We start from the raw sequence: 14,414 nt of genomic DNA, 5'->3' as shown, positions 1-14,414 counted from the left end.
ACTAAGATCAGATAACGTCGCAAGGAAAACAAAATGCCAAATATACAAAACCTTAATAAGACCGATACTCACATACGGCTCAGAAACCTGGATACTCACTAAAAGAGAGGAAACATTGCTAGCTACCTTTGAAAGAAAAATCTTGCGACACATATATAAGGGCACAAAAGAAAACGGAATTTGGCGAAGAAGGTACAACTTTGAACTATACGAATTATACCAGGATCCGGATATCATAACATTCATTAAAATAGGACGGCTGCGTTGGATGGGACATGTAGAAAGAATGGAAGAAGGCGAAATACCAAACAAAATATTCAAACAGATGCCAGTAGGAAAAATAACAAGAGGAAGACCGAAGCTGAGATATTTAGAACAAATAGAAAATGATATAATAACCTTAAAAATAAAAAACTGGAGAAAAAAAGCACGAAACAGATCAGAGTGGAGAAGAATCCTGAAACAGGCCACGACCCAGAAAGGGCTGTCGAGCCGGTGATGATGATGATACATTGTAAATTACGATTAGGGACTGCTCCTAGTAGCATTTAACGTGTCTTGGTTTGTTTATTTCTACTGCATCAAGATTGTAAATTTAGTATAGTATACTAGAAAGCAAACTAAGAGAAAAACTGGAAAACAATTTTGAGGATAGCCAGAGTGGTTTCAGAAAAGAAAGAGGGAGGAACGATCAGATTTTCATAATGAGACAAATAGTAGAAAAGGCTCTTAAAACAGAAAAACAAATACATGCATGTTTCATAGATATGGAAAAAGCTTTAGACAGAATTAAAAGAGAAGATATTTGGAAAATACTAGAGAAGAGAAAAATTGAACAAGATCTAATAGGATGCATCCAGAGTTTATACGAAAAAACGAAAATCTATGTAAGGACAAGAAATGTAAAAAAAAATATTCGACGGCAACATTGGATTAAAACAGGGTTGTGTCCTGAGCCCACTACTCTTTAACCTAGTACTAGATGACGTAATAAAAAAAATGCAAACATAAGTGGAGAAAATACAATGTTGGATATTGGAAGTTGAGAATGATACAAATAACAGAACTATGCTACGCAGACAACATGGTGATCATTGGGGAATAGGGTGGGTCGAAAAACAATAATGTTTCATTTTTTAATCGCTATACCGCGGAAAACTTGCCTTTGGGGTATATCAGTAAAATGCAAAGTAAAATAAAGTTATATATTGAACCCCCAGCTAGCGCATCACACTTAAAATTTAGTTTTTTTCAGAAATCAAGACATTTTTCAATTATTTTTACAATCTTTAGCCAATAATATTTGAACGTGCTATAGTGACAACTTTTTAGTTAATAGTTTAAAAAATAAGAAATAAATTTGAAACAGGCAATATCTTTTAATTTGCGGTAGCGCAAAATACTTAAAAATTGTTAAAATTCACATATTAGCACCTTAAAAGAAGGTGTGGTCTAGTATGTTGTGTTAGGTGTTATTAGCACAATCCATTTTTTGTTCTTTTATTTTACACTCCATTTAATTGGAATAGAATTATTATAGTGTGTTTAAAAGTTATAAAGGATATAAATAAAACAACTTATAATTTTAATAACATGTTTAATTGAAACAAAAAAGAAACCAAATTATAGCCAAACAATGTCAACAAATTAATTGAAATTTTGACTTTAGAAAGAGTCTTTTACTCACTATTTCTGAGTGGGTACGTTGAAGCTGCGCTTGCTGTCAAACTTTGGCATCGAAGCTCTGGATGCTACGGCAGCTCTTATGAAACCATCTCATTACTTAGCACCGACGACTTTTTTTAGATGTTTCAGTCACTAACTTGACGCAGTGTTCCACGGCTTGAGTATGACATGGAAATTTTCCAAAGTTCCAATCCTCAGGTGTTTCACCAGCAGTGATTTTAGCAGAAAATTCATCATCAGAGACTCTCCGTAACAGTGATGGTGGTGTTATTTCAGTGGGGTTCCAATCAAATAATTCAGTAGAGTCAGTCGCATGAAAGGTGATTTTTGGAGGTCGAAAAACCCTAATTGTTTCTGTTTCTATAGCTAACATTCTTGCTTTGATTATTCTTCGGAATCCTAATTATCTTATGTGTTTCCTTTCATCCACTATCATCCTCAGTAGCAAATTTTCTGGGTGGGAAAAAATGCATTTATTTCGATTACAGGATCAACTACTTTAATCAAATTCTCTGGAGAAATCTGGCTAATTTGATAGCCTCAAAAACGTGTTCAGGTCCATCTGTTATGTATTTGCTGTACTTTATTTTGAACCATGTATGATTTAAAAATAAAGGATACTAACAAGTTATGTTCAACTGAAGACGTTTCCACACTTACATAGTCTCAAAACTTTGTTAGCTGTAGTCAACCATCGAGAGTGGGAAAGTGGACCCGGTTCTCGAACAGATAAGTCCACAGGGCAGTTGCCTGACTTTATCGCACAACTTATGTCTAGAAGATACTATTCATCTTTACTCAAAAGATTGCGATTGACTAGTCCTCCTAGTGGTTAGGAACGAGATGGTTTCATAAGATCTGCCGTAGCATCCAGAGCTTCGATGCCAAAGTTTGACAGCAAGCGTAGCTTCTACGTACTCACTCAGAAATCATGAGTAAAAGACTTTTCCTAAAGTCAAAATTTCATTTAATTTGTTGACATTGTTGGGCTACAAATTGGTTTCTTTTTTGTTTCAATTAAACATGTTATAAAAAATTATAAATTTTTTTATTTATATCCTTTATAACTTTAAACACACTATAATCATTATATTCCAATTAAATGGGGTGTAAAGTAAAAGAACAAATAATGGATTGTGCTATTCACACCCAACACAACATACTAGACCACACCTTATTTTAACGTGCTAATATGTGAATTTTAACAATTTTGAGTATTTTGCGCTACCGCAAATTAAAACATATTGTCTGTTTCAAATTTATTTCCTATTTTCTAAACTATTAACTAAACAGTTTTCACTATAGCACGTTTAAATATTATTGGCTAAAGATTGTAAAAATAATTGAAAAATGTCTTGATTTCTGAAAAAAAAAACTAAATTTTAAGTATGATGCGCTAGCTGGGGGTTCAATATATAACTTTATTTTACATTGCATTTTACTTATATAACCCAAAGGCAAGTTTTCCACGGTGTAGCGATTAAAAAATGAAACATTATTGTTTTTCGACCCACCCTATTGGGGAATCAGAAAACAATTACAAGAAAATATAAACATACTGTATGAAGAACTAAAAATCAAAAATATGAAAATAAACAAAAAAAATCCAAAACCATGATAATTTGAAGACAAATAGGAAAACATAAAATAGAAGTAGATGGCAAGCAACTTGAACAGGTAGACAGATATAAGTATTTGGGGATAATCATAAACCGGGACGGAAAATTGAAGATGAGATAAATGAAAGGATTGCAAAGACTGGTAAGCAGTACAATAATATCAAGAGTAAATTTTTAAATAAGAAAGAAATACCTAAGAATATAGAAAAGGAAATAGTAAAAAAGATTATGAAACCCACTCTAACCTATGCCTGTGAATCTTGGGCATTAACAAAAAGACAAAAGAATAGACTGATAAGCAAAGAAATGAGATTTTTGAGAACAATAGAGGAAAAACAAGGAAAGATAAAATTAGAAATTAAACCTTTAGAGAAAATCTGAAAATACACGCAGTTACAACAACAATCGAACAAGGACAACTTAGATGGCTCGGACATGTACTGAGAAGAGGAGAAGAAAGAATAGTAAAACAGATATATGAAGCGAGCGATATGGGAAGGAAGAAGAGAGGAAGACCAAGTAGAACGTGGACAAAAGAAGTGAGGGAAGCGGCCGACAAAAGAGGAATGAAATGGGAGGAAACAAATGCATTGGCCATGGATAGAAGGAATGGAAGGAAATGTGGAAGAAAACGACGGAAAACCCAACTCCGCAATAACTCACACCGAAAGGTGGAAGAGTTCTGGATTAAGTAAGTAAGTAAGTTCTAAGCAACTTTTGTTCTATAGCATATAGAGCAGTAAGGATCTGTTTTTAGGTGGATGTGAGAGGTGGCATTCAGATTTTTGCGGATAAAGTTAGATGATAACTTCGTTAATAATAATTGATTTATGCTCCTTCTCAAGTATGACCGGAACATTAATAAAAAAAATAAAATATTTAAAAATTTCAAAAAATTTCGTCTTTTTTCTAATTTTTTTGCTTATAACTTTAAAACGATTCATTTTGGAACAAAGTCGTATAGGAATAAAACAAAGATAATTAAATTTTCTATCAGATGCGATTAGTTAAAAATGTCTTAATTTATCACCCTTGCTGCAAAATAGCAATAAATATAAAATAAGGGGCAAAACAAGCCTGTCCTTATTCAATGATTTTCCATCACTTAGGTTACACTTGGAACTTTCCTAATTCGCTTAGAAAATTTTTGTAATGTGCTAAAACTGTACACCAAATTTCATTAAAATTGACTTACTAGATTTTGAATAATAATTTTGCAATATAAACTATTTTTAAAAAATTAAAATTTTTTAAAATCTTGCACAACAAAAACTAGAAAATACAAAGATTTGTAAATTTTTTTACATATAAAGAAGCACTCCACCTATCTAATGCACTTTACAGAATTGAGATTGGATTGTTTAAGCAGCCTCAGCAATGTTTTAAAGTTATAAACAATTTTTTGGCTTATAAACAAATTAGTCCTGTGGCCAGGAGGGGGTGCTACGGGCTCCTTTATTTAGATGGACTTACCCAAGATTTATACGTATTTTTTGACCCGTAGAACACGATTTTTTTGGGTAACAGTTGATCCGGATATCGATAAGATTGTTATAAACAAAGAACTTGAGGAATTACATAACATCGATTTTTCGCAAAATAAAACACTTTTTTGTAATTCTTGGGTAATTCTAGGCAAAAAATGTTCTTACAAGTTTTTCGTAGGATGCATAGTTTTCGAGATAAACGCAGTTGAACTTTCAAAAATTCGAAAAATTGCAATTTTTGAACGCGAATAACTTTTGATTAAAAAATAAAATAGCAATTCTGCTGACAGCATTTGAATTTAAGTCAAATTATTCCGGTTTTATTTATTTGCATTGCTAAAAATTTATTTTTTTAATATTAAACAAAGCTATTTTTTATAAGCCAAAAAATTGATTATAAGTTTAAAACATTGCTGAGGCCCCTTAAATAATTCGATTTTAATTCTGTAAAGTGTATTAGATAGGTAGAGCACTTCTGTATATGTAAAAAAATTATACAACTTCTAAATGGTCTACTTTTTGTTCAAAAAGATTTTAAAAAATTTGAACTTTTTTAAAAACATTTAGATTGCAAATTTATTATGCAAAATCTATTAAGTCGATTTTAATGAAATTTGGTACACGGTTTAACTATGTTACAAAGAATTTCATAAGCGAATTACTAAGGTTCTAAGTGCCACCAAAGTGGTTAAAAACATTGAATAACAACAGGCGTATTTTGCCCCCTTATTTTGTATTTATTGCTATATTGCAGAAAAGGTAATACGTTAAGACATTTTTGACCAGCCGTATATTTAACAAAATTAAATTATCTTTATTTTTTTCTCTACGACTTTGTTCCAAAACGAATCGTTTTAAAGTTATAAGCAAAGAAACCAGAAAAAAATCGATGTTTTTCGAAATTTTTAAATATTTTAAATTTTTATTAATTTTCCGGGCATATTTGAGAAGGAGCATAAGTCAATTATTATTACTGAAGGTGTCACCTAACTTTATCTGCAAAAATCCGAATGCCACCTTTCACATCCAAAAATATACGTTTTTTCACAGATCCTTACTGGTCTAATAGTCAATACTGTTTCGTGTTACTTGCGAGTGAAAATGTTAATTTTTCAACAGAAAAAATCAAAGTTTTTAGACAGGTTTTCGCAAATAACTCAAAAAGGATATATTTTATCTAAAAAAATAAATTTAACAAAAATCTAGCTTATAAAAAACAAAAGAAGTGGTGTATAGTGTATATGTTTCGGTAAAAGTAGATAATCTGGTAATTGTATACAATTACCGGTAATTGTGTACAATTATAGTCCGTTCGCTAAACTCAACTCAACTGGCTAGTGATTTAAGCTAGTAATTTTGCAAATTTGATAAAATTGCCAAGAAAATAATTACTAAATAGTTAATAATTACTAGATATTTAGTAATTTTGCAAATTTTGTCAAAATTGGCAAAAAACAAAAAAGGTACGTACTAAAATCTTTAGCCATTTGCGTCTGAGTTTAGCGAACCGACTATACCAGATTATCTACGTTTACCGTAACATATAGACCCAGTAGAAGCAGAGTTGTAGCTATTGAAAAGTAGGTCTTACAAAAACAATTAAAAAGTCCGACAAAATAGGTTAGATATCGAATTTAAAAAAAAAACAAACTACTTGACTTAAGCTGTCATTTTTTTTTGTTTTTTGTTTAAGTTCAATGTCAAATCTATTATGGGAAGTAGTGGCGTAGGACCGACAAACATGGAAGGCAATAGTAAACGCTGCAAATACTCACAAAGAGTTGTAGCGCCATTGATGATGATGATGTCCAATATATCGAGAAATGGTCTCAAAAACGCTAAAATTGGCTTTTTCGGTATCTTTAATTGTCTATTTGCATTTTAGCCTTAAAATAAGTATTATACGAAAAAATTACAAGAATAACTTTCGTCTTAAAATAACCCAAATTATCAAAAGAAGTGATTTTGAAGCAAGAAAGGCAATTTTTAATAATGTGTTTAAAAATTATTATAAATAAATAGGTTGCTATGAAAATTTTGGAAAATTTTAAAAACATGCAAAGAATTGGATCAAAAAGCCCTCTGTAAATGACCTTTTTTTCTGAAATAAAAAAAAATAAAAAAAGCAAGTGCAAATTATGTTTTATAGACATCATAAACTAAAGGAAAGTATATATATATATATATGAATAGAGATCATTTTTTATTAAGGGCATAGGCGCAAGATGTCACCTGTCAAAATGTTAAATGTGTTTTAAATGTATTCATTTTTTCGAATCCTGAGAAAACTAATAAATATTTTTGAAAAATTTAAACGCAGAATGAAAGATTACATTATTACTAAGGGTCGAAAGTCCCTTAAAACTTCTATAATGTTTATTTTTTAATAAGTTACATGGGTGAAAATAAAAGAGAAAATTTAATGTGATTTTTAATTGCAAATATTTCATTCAAAAGAAACTTTTTATTTATTCTAAATGACTTTCAGCCCTCGGTAATAACGTAATCTTTCATTCTGCGTTTAAATTTTTTAAAAAATTTTTATTAGTTTTCTCAGAATTCGAAAAAAATGAATACATTTAAAACACGTTGAAAATTTTGACAGGCGACATTTTTGCGCCTTTTTCCTTAATGTTAAAATTAATACACGAATTACCTAAGAAATAGAAAGAAAAACTGGAGAAATCAAAAAGAATCAAATATTGTATAGGCCATAAAAGTACAAACAGTGAGACGGTTAGGTCGTATTCAAAGAATTGCAAAGTCAAAACTACATAAAATATAACTAACCTTTACAACTGGAGAAAAAAATATATACCATGCAAATATTTATAAACCTTAGAAAAAAGTCATTCGTCACTTACCTGTAATATGTCAACAAATTTAAGGGATGCCAGGATACGTCGAAACTGCAGTTACGTTTTTGCATTCCGGATTATTTATATGTACAGAAAACCGATAAGCTGGTAACGTAGCATGTTGATAGATTATCATGGTACTTGGTCTACCGTTTCCTATCTAGATTTACGATAAATCAAAAGACATTCTGTAATATGTACAGGCTAATTATAAATATATTTATTGAGAACTATTTAAAAAATATTGAATGGGTTGCATATGTGAGTAAAGAAACACAGACTTACTCACAATCATTTTGTGATTGTGAAGATGATTGTGAGTAAGTCTGTGTTTCTTTACTTCATTATTTAAAAAATCTTAGAATATCAAAAAAATTGAAAAACCACACCCAATACAACAACAAAAAATAAATATGAACAGTGGCGCACCGAGAATTTTCCTCTGGGAGGGGTTGGCTTGGACACCGAATTTTTTTGTATTGTTTGTGAAAAACAAATTACATTTTCCTGTAGGCGAGCATATAAAGCATTACGTTATGAAGCCTTTTGCCTTTGATTCGAGAGAACATTAGGAAAATTCTTGAATGCCTGGCATGAGGTACAAATAAAAATTGCATTGTTGTAAACAGAATAGTTATTTATGAAACAGTTCGTGAAATATGCTTTTTGCGAACGCGCACGATGTTTAGAGCACGAGCGACAGCGGAGCGAGTTCTATACATCGCGTAAGTTCGCAAAAAGTACTTCACACACAGTTTCATACAATATTTTATCTACGATAAACAAATAAAAAAACTGTAACTCTTCCGTCAGTGGAATTCATTTCTATTCTACAATTTTTAGAACTTTGACATTTTAAAATTCTGACTTCTTTCAAACCATAAAACTGTCAAAACTTTTGTTGTAATTTATTGCTCATTATGTCATCATCATGACAACGTGAAAGTTAAGGTTATTTGATTATATGAAAGTGTGCCAAAAAACAGTGCGAAAAAGTAAATCCCATTTAATATACATTGCTACTTCACGCACACTTCGCGCACTGCTATCTATAATGACAGTTTTCACGAACTAAAAACTTACACATAATATGACAGAGTAGATAAAATGTATTTTCCAAAGTGCTTCTTAAAGTGTCAAAAAATAAAAAAACTCACAAAATAATCATGGAAATGAGTTATATTTTTATACTCGGGGGTTTTGAGGTCGCTAAACAGGAATATGTATTGTACAGGAATATGTACAGGAATATGTCGCTAAACAGTATTCCAGTAGGCACGTCGTCTCCTGGAGTTTTATGGAAATTCATTATGAAAATCATTGAAACTTATTCCGAGGTTTTTGAGGTCGCGGAACCCGAATATTGCTTCGACGATGCTGTACGAGGTACCTGGTGCACTGTATCTACCTATATTCTTTCCTGGAGTTTTGCAATAAATATTGCATGGAAGATGCTGTATGAGTATGAGTTGTATTTACGTGGTGCTCGGACTCTACTTCGTCTTCTGGAGTTTTATAGAAATTCGTTATAAAATTCAACGGTGAGTAACAATAACAGTAAGTTATTTTAGTTCAGAGCGGAAATTATGAAAAAAAAAATAATTCGATATTTTTTTTCACTCTTAAAATTTTTTAGATATAGAGATGTCAGAACCTCGAGTTTATGATTAAAACTCTTAGTTACCTTAAAAACCCCAGAATAACTATTTGCAACAAATTTTATTACGAATTTTCATACAATTCCCAGAGACGACGTAGATACAGTGCGCCAGGTATCTCATATAGCATTTTCGTTGCATATTCTTGTTCAGCGATCTTAAAACCCCGAGATAATAAATTATTTTCAATGACAAATTTCTATAAAACTCCTAGAGATGATGTAGATTCCTGGCACCAGGTACCTCTTACAGCTTCCCCGACCCTATATTCCTATTTAGCGACCTCAAAATCCTTCGAATATGAAAATTAAACTCATTCTCATGATTATTTTCCAAGTTGTGAATTTTTATTGTGTAAACACTTTGAGATGCACTTTGGAAAATGGATTTTTCGCCTACAAGAATGCAATTCTCATTTGTAATTATTCATGCCAAGTATTCAAGAATTTCCCTGAAGCTCTCCCGAATCGAATGCAAAAGGTTTCATAATCTGTCTTACTTTAAAAAAGTTAGAGGCTTAGGCGATTTTATTGCTTTACTACTATTCTTTATACATCTTTGTTATATGCCCTGGGAGGGGTTTTAACCCCCAAACCCCCCCTGGGTGCGCCACTGAATATGAAAGATCTAAAACTTTCTTCTTGTCCGTTCTTTATATAAGAAATTTTGCTTGTTCATTGGGAGCTTGTTGTTTCTATGGAAGATTGTCACTTCATCTCTTGCGCAGTCGTCCGAAACTTCTTCTACCACTTGGTAATTGTCCCTTGCTATTTTGATGACTCTTCTTCGTCTTTCTCGAAACTCCTTATGCCCCTCAGGGGCGTCGGGGGTTTTATTCATCATCTATCCATATCTTCCATTTCTTGCGGTCCTTTGCTAACTCTTTCATTTGTTGATGTGTTTTTCCTTTTTCCTGTCCAATTTCTATAATCTGATCGATCCATCTCTTGCTTGGCCTCCCTTTCCTTCTTTTACTATATCATTTTGATTCCATTACCTGCTTTGGTAGTCTTCCATGGTCCATTCTGTTAATGTGTCCATACCATTTTAATGTTCTTTTTGGTATCTTAGTTATTATCGATTCCTGTTTCAGTCATTGTCTAATATCTTCATTTCTTATTCTGTCTAATTTCGCTTTTCCTGCTATTTTTCTTAGCTGCTTCATCTCCGCTGCGTTTATTGTACTGTCTATTTTTGCATTGTTTACCCATGTCTCACTTGCATATATTAAAGTTGGTACAGAGATTGCGTTGTATACCTTCAGTTTTATTTCTTTATCTATTTCTTCCTTTCCAAATATTGTTTTATTTAGTGCATAGTAGATTTTATTTGCTTTTTTTGCTCTGTATGAGATTTCTTGTTCTATTTTTCCATCCTCTGGTATTATTACTCCAAGGTATTCAAACGTCGAGACTCTTTCTATGATTTCGTTTTTGCACCTAAATATCGTTTGGTTTATTTCTTCCCTATTCTTTTGGGTTGCTATCATGGTCTTCGTTTTCTTTACATTTTCCTCAATTTGCAAATTTTCTATTTCCTCCACCCAGATTATCGATTGTCTGCTATTATTACTAAGTTATCTGCATATAGTAATCCCTCCATTCTCACTGGTACTAAATTCCTGTACCCTATTGTTGACTGTAATTGCCTTGACCTTCTTTTAGCGCTCTTCATTACTCTATCCATTACTAATATAAACAAAACTGGGCTGAGACTGTTCCCTTGTTTTATTCCTCTCCTTAGGTTTATTATTGGCGATCTGTTTCCGTTTATTTGTACTTTAGCAAGTGCGTTTCTATATGTACTTTTTACCACGCTTACTATCTTTTGCGGGATTTGCAGATCTTCCATTACTGACCATATTACTTCTCTATTTATAGAATCAAAAGCAGCTTTAATATCTATAAACGTAATATTTAAGTCTTTTCCTATTTCGTTTTTCCTTTCAATTATATTTCTCAGTATGTATATATTATCTGTTGTTCCTCTTTCCTTCCTAAAAGCCGCTTGTTCTTCTTCTAGTTTTCCTTCCAGTTCTTTCCTGAGCTTCCTTTCTATTATCCCGGTGTAGACTTTATATGCCACTGATGATAACCATATAGTCCTACAGTTATCACATTCCGCTTCATCTCCTTTCATGTGTATTGGTATCAATAAATTTTCTTCCCAGTCTTTCAGTCTTTTCTGTTCTCCATGCTTCCCTCATTATTTCCAGTATCCAAAGCTTGCCTCGTTCTTCCACGTGCTTCATCATCTCCGGATCTATGTCATCGGCACCTCCCGCTTTTCCAATCTTTATTCTTGCCAATCCTTCTTCAATATATTTAATATGAATTTCGTCTACTCGATTGTCCCTATCCTCTTCTCTTGCCTGCTGTCCTCTCTCCTCATTTTGTTGGTTGCTTGCCTCGAATTTTTCTTTATAGTGCTTATTCCATATGGTTAGTATGTCTTGTATGTTTATTTTTAATTCATTTCGCTCATTTCTAATTCCTCTTATTTGTTTCCTTTTTGTCGGAATGGGACGTTTCATCGCCGCCGTTTCGATGCCGCCGGTTCATCGCCAGTCCATTTCATCGCCGTCATATCTCGCATTTCCTAGAATTCCTAATTAATACTAAAAATAAATAATAATTGTAACTGTCGAAAATTCGGAAATATATCAGATAGCGGTTAATTGACTGGCGATGAATCGGCCGGCATCGGCATCGAACTGGCGGCATCGAAACGGCGGCGATGAAACGTCCTAGACCCCCTGTTTGTTCCTTTCATGCTTCTTATTTTATTCCAAAACTGTTTATTGTTATTCCCAAAACCTTGGTTCAATTCTTCACCGAATTCCTTCTAGCTCTTCTTCTTCGCATCTTTTACTAGTTCTTTCACTATATTTCTCTGTCTTCTGTATCCGTCTTTGTCTTGCTCTTCATTTGTGTTTATGTATCGCTTCCACATTTTTTTCTTCTTTTTTACTGCTTGCTTTATTTCCTTATTCCACCATCCAGTTCTTTTATTATTCTTCCCATTCTTTCTTATTCCACATACTTGTTTTGCAGTGTTCCATAACGTGTCTCTCAATTTTTTCCATCTCTCTTCCATATTCCACATTTCCTCATTGTTTTCATGCTGTTCCAGAATTTTATCTGTCTCTCTTTGGTATAACTTCCTCATTTCCATATTTTTCATCTTATGTATTGCTATTCTTGTATATTGAGGACTCTCTATTATTTCCATTAGTTTCATGTTTACCTCTGCTGTCACTAGTCTGTGGTGGGTACCGAGTTCGGCTTCGTTCTCTGTTTTTATATTTTGTATCGTTAGTTCTGCGTCTTTAGGATATACTATGTAGTCAATTATGCTTCTCGCATTTCTTTCTTCTGCTACGTATGTATATTTTTTTCGTTTCTCGGTTGATACCAGAAAAAATTACCTATTAAGTCATTTATTTGGCAGAAAATTATCATTCTTCTACCATTCCTATTTATCGTCTCTTCTCCATACCTCCCCAAGCAGGCGAATGCCATATTTTCATCATTTCCTATTCGTGCATTCCAGTCTCCTAGTAAAATGATGTTTTTGCTTTCCATTTCTCATCAATAAGTTTCTGTATCTCATCATAGAATAGTTCTGTTTTTTCATGCTCTGTTCCTTCTACCGGTTTGACGACGCTTAAGTCCGCTAATCTTCTGAGTGATTGTTCCATTGTTTTTTCTATTTAGTACCTATCCACTCGTTTATATCTTTTATATTACATTTTATTCTTAATCTTTCAAATTCTTCTGAGTAATCTCATTTCTGCTGTTTCCAGCCCTATCAGTGTTTCAGGTCCGGCTTCTAATGCGTACGTCATTATTGGACTTCTTCTTTAAATTTCATCTTCTATCGAAGGTTCGAAATCATCATGGCAATGCGGACCCTGTTGACTGCCGCTCTAAATAGCTCTACACTACTGCATTCGAATAATTCCCTTAAGTTCTTAAGTCAGGATGTTCTTCGTCTTCCCACACAGGGCCTATTTTACCACTAGGCCCGTGAGGCACCTGCCTCGGGCCCGCATTTTAATGGGGCCCGGAAAGATTACCAAAAAAATTTTATTTTTATTACAATAACAAAATAAATTTTCAAAATTCTTTCATTTTACGAACAGGAAATGATAAATGATGACTCCACTGTTGATTTTCAAGCGAATTCACATGTCACAAGTACATCTCCGTCATCTCCTATAGAAAGCGACAATGTCAATAACTCTTTTCCTAGCGATATAGGGGATTGATTAACGAAAACATTTATAACAATAATGGGATTGATTAACAATATCTTATAAATGAGCACATCAGAATCAAAACCTGCTAAATCCTAAATTTGTCGTTCTGCTATGTAAATCCAAACTAAGGCCGCTATTATATTAGGCAACTGGTGACGCCACCAAGTTGCTCCACCAGTGACTCATGACGTCACGGGGCATTTAAGTAAATGAGACCTATTAGACTACGGCAACTGGTTGCGCCACCAGAAATTGTTGTCGATCTGGTGGCCGAACCCGTCCACCAGCCGGGTAACCGGGCCTGGTGGCACCACCAAGCCGGGGCATTATGTTATATGGACCCTATTAGACTGAGCAACTGGTGTCGGCCACCACTAGTTCATTTGTATTGTAATCGAGTGCTTCGTATTTCTTTTCTATTAACTTCTATATTTTCTATTAAAAAGCGTATATTTTTCTAAAACCTTTTTTGTTGATTTAAAAATATGTTATATTAAAAAGTTCTTCTCGCAGATTTAGCCGTTAATTGTTTATTCATTATTTAAACAATAAAAGCTCTTTTTATATTTTAGAAATATCGGTGAATTCATCACTTTACCAAAAATGTTTCTATTTTGTTTTTGATTATGCTGAATCCGAATGTGACGTTAATTGGAAAATTTAAAAAAAATTGAGCTTTTATATAAAGGTACAGTATGTCTGCGTAACTTGGAACCATATGGGAAACTTTTTTCTTATCAATTTTACGAAAAAAAATATTCTTTATAAAATGCTCTGCATAGTCTATGTTATACGAGGTATGTCAAAAAAATTGTATGTAAAGTACCTTTAGATTTCACAACATC

The 14,414-nt window shown here is 32.8% G+C and overlaps 1 protein-coding gene across 1 annotated transcript in view; it reads right to left on the bottom strand.

Annotated features, from left to right (window-relative positions):
* Positions 1-7,718, bottom strand: part of LOC114334252 (phenoloxidase 1-like) — an 86,662-nt gene extending 78,944 nt beyond the window's left edge. The window contains exon 1 of the mRNA XM_050655070.1: positions 7,657-7,718. The gene's annotated coding sequence lies outside the window, so the exon portion shown is untranslated. The remainder of the gene's footprint in view (positions 1-7,656) is intronic.
* Positions 7,719-14,414: the final 6,696 nt, after the last annotated feature.

Source organism: Diabrotica virgifera, chromosome 1, assembly GCF_917563875.1.
Source record: "Diabrotica virgifera virgifera chromosome 1, PGI_DIABVI_V3a".
Taxonomy (NCBI): Eukaryota; Metazoa; Arthropoda; class Insecta; order Coleoptera; family Chrysomelidae; genus Diabrotica; species Diabrotica virgifera.
The sequence above is the reverse complement of the archived record's forward strand: the minus strand, read 5'-3'. Positions and strand labels throughout refer to the sequence as shown.